This window comes from Mastomys coucha, unplaced genomic scaffold (assembly GCF_008632895.1).
Source record: "Mastomys coucha isolate ucsf_1 unplaced genomic scaffold, UCSF_Mcou_1 pScaffold5, whole genome shotgun sequence".
Taxonomy (NCBI): domain Eukaryota; kingdom Metazoa; phylum Chordata; class Mammalia; order Rodentia; family Muridae; genus Mastomys; species Mastomys coucha.
The window spans coordinates 97,695,862-97,698,920 of NW_022196911.1; positions in this window are offsets into that span (position 1 = coordinate 97,695,862).

Here is a 3,059-nt window from a genome sequence, read left to right on the forward strand (position 1 = left end):
CTCTGCCCTGTGTTAAAGTTTAGCCTAAAAATGTACAACCCATAATAACTTCCTCGTGGAAAGTTATTATGGGAAAGTTATTATGCCCTCTTTTTTTTTTTTTTTTGAGACAGGGTTTCTCTGTGTAGCCCTGGCTGTCCTGGAACTCACTCTGTAGACCAGGCTGGCCTTGAACTCAGAAATCTGCCTGCCTCTGCCTCCCAAGTGCTGGGATTAAAGGTGTGCGCCACCACCGCCTGGCTGAAGGCCCTCTTTTGAAGGCTAAACCATTTCCCAGTAAGCAGAAATGGCTAACTCAACCTCTCAGTTTCCTGAGGAGACAGAATCAGTTCTGGAAACCTTGGCTAAATCTGCGGAAGACTCCTAAAGTCAAGGCTCTGTTTAAGCCAAAGACCACTTGAAGCTCCTATGAAAGGGTAGTTGATAGTTGATGCTTTACCAATTCATAAGGTGACAGTCTAACCAGGACAGGAGGAAGTGCGCCATTATAACTTGCCTCACATTACAGGGAGGCCTGTGGATGTGGTGTTTACGGTAACCTTAGAGCCTACCAAGTGTGTTGAGTCTAATCTGGTCCAGCAGGAGTCCCCTGTGTAACCTCCAGTGTATGCCAAGGGAGTGGAACCTCTCTGAGCAGGACCAGCCAGCCCTGCCCCCTGAGTTTCCCAGGCAAAGGTAACCACCAGGCTGCTAGCTGGTAGCTCCAGCTGAAACCTCAGAATTTGCTGAGGAATTTAAACCTTTTCCAGCCCACCAGGAAAAATGAGTTCAGTCTCCAGAGAGCATCTTGAAGTGACATTTTTCTCTCAAGGTCACCATCAAGGTCAGCATTTAAGTTTGTCCAGAGTGTCTATTAAACCTCCAGATGTGGAGCAGGGTATGGTGACAAACACCTTTAATCCCAGCACTCGGGAGGCAGAGGCAGGTGAGTCTCTGAGTTTGAGGCCACCCTGGTCTACAGAGAGAAAGTTCCATGGAGAAACCCTATCTCAGGCTGGAGAGATGGCTCAACGGTTAAGAACACTGACTGCTCTTCCAGAGGTCCCAAGTTCAAATCCCAGCAACCACATAGTGGCTCAAATCCATCTGTAATAAGATCCGATGTCCTCTTCTGGTGTGTCTGAAGACAACTACAGTGTACTTATATACAATGAATAAATAAATCTTTAAAAAATAAAAATAAGGGCTGGCGAGATGGCTCAGTGGGTAAGAGCACCGACTGCTCTTTGGAAGGTCATGAGTTCAAATCCCAGCAACCACATGGTGGCTCACAACCACCCATAATGAGATCTGACACCCTCTTCTGTGTACTCATTTATAATAATAAATAAATCTTTAAAAATAAATAAATAAAAATAAAAATAAAAGAATCCTGTATATGAAGGCTAACTCCTATTCCTCCGGTAATAGATTATGTGTCATGTTCATGAGATCTTCCAAAGTTAGTGCTGAAAGTTTCCTAAGAACACAGCTAGGCACCTGGACCTGGAGCTTACAACATCCCCAGGGCCTGGGAAGGAGTTCAGACTTGTTTCAGCTGGGCAGGAAGACCTATCTATCATCCTCACAGCAAAAGTTTCTCACCCAGTCAGACACCCCTCCCCAGTCTCCAGGGTTTTCTAGAAATGAATCTTCTCCATCCCAACAAGAGGTCCCACACAGACTTTTCGCCCCCCCCCCCCCACAAAGCAGCAGAGCCTTCCCCAGCTCACCAGGAGGCCCCAGGTCTACCCATCCACCTTGGAGGCAGAGCTTTATCTGGCTCAGAAAATATCCCCATCTCAGCCTGCAGCACTCGCTGTGGAAGGTGGGATCCATCTCTTTCTTTTTTCTTTCTTTCTTTTTCCCCCTTGGTTTTCTGAGACAGAGTTTCTCTGTGTAGCCCTGGCTGTCCTGGAACTCACTCTGTAGACCAGGCTGGCCTCGAACTCTCTCAAAAAGAGAGAGTATAAGCAGTTCACCAAAGACACCCAGCACTCAAACAGTATGTAAACGCAGAGTGCTTGATTCTGCAGCAGTCCAGCATGCTAGGGTCTCCCCATTACCAAGACAGAGAGACACCCAAGTGAGCTCTCAAGGCAGATTTAAAGCACCTTAGGGGATTAGAGGATAGGCGACCTTTGTCTTAGTCCATCTCCAGGGGCATTCCATTACTGGGGTGTGGGGGCTGGAAACTGTTATAGGGGAAGTCTGAAAATTTGCTGACCCATTGTCTTTGCTTCAGGCCAGGTGGCTGAGCAGCTTCTAATGGCAGGAGAGTTTCTGAGTAGCTCCCTGAAGCCTGGGGTTTTTTCTAGTAACTGACTTACCTGGACTTGCCCAGTTCTTAGGCCTTGTTTCCTAGACTGCCCATTTGAATCCTGTCATGGAGTCAGCCTGTCTCATCAGTAGTGTATGACATTGTCTGGGGAGATACGAACAAAGCGCTTTTTCACCCCAGAAAAGGCATTGACAACACACGAAAGAAATGATTCCACCCAAGTCTAGCATGGTGAACAGGCGAGTTTATTGGGGTTACTTACAGGAGCAAGGCAGCTACTTATAACAGCATGATGCATGGCCAAAAAGTCCAGCATCGTGGTACCTGCATTTTTGGAGCTCTCTGAAATAACTCACAGACAGCTGAGCTAACTAGGAGAGTCTCCTCGGCTGAGTATTGGCTACTGCTCACATAAGGTTGGGGAGGGCCTTACAACTCCTGTAGGTTCCCAAAGCTTTTACTTCCTGAGCTTTGTAAATCTTATTTACTTCTTGTGTCTTTTCATTTTTTTTCTTACATTTACTTACATGTATGAATTCTTTTTTTTCCCACATCATGAAAGTATATATGACACAGGTGTTCCTGCTGGCTCCCCAGGAACTAAGGTTGTGAGCCACTGCTGGGTGCTGAGAATCGAACCTGGGGCCTCTCCCAATCTATAGAATGAGATGACCCTGCCTCAAGACAGAAATAGTGAGATGTTTTTAGATAATGCATGTTATAAAATATATGAGCCTGGCAGTGGTGGCGCACGCCTTTAATCCCAGCACTTGGGAGGCAGAGGCAGGAGGATTTCTGA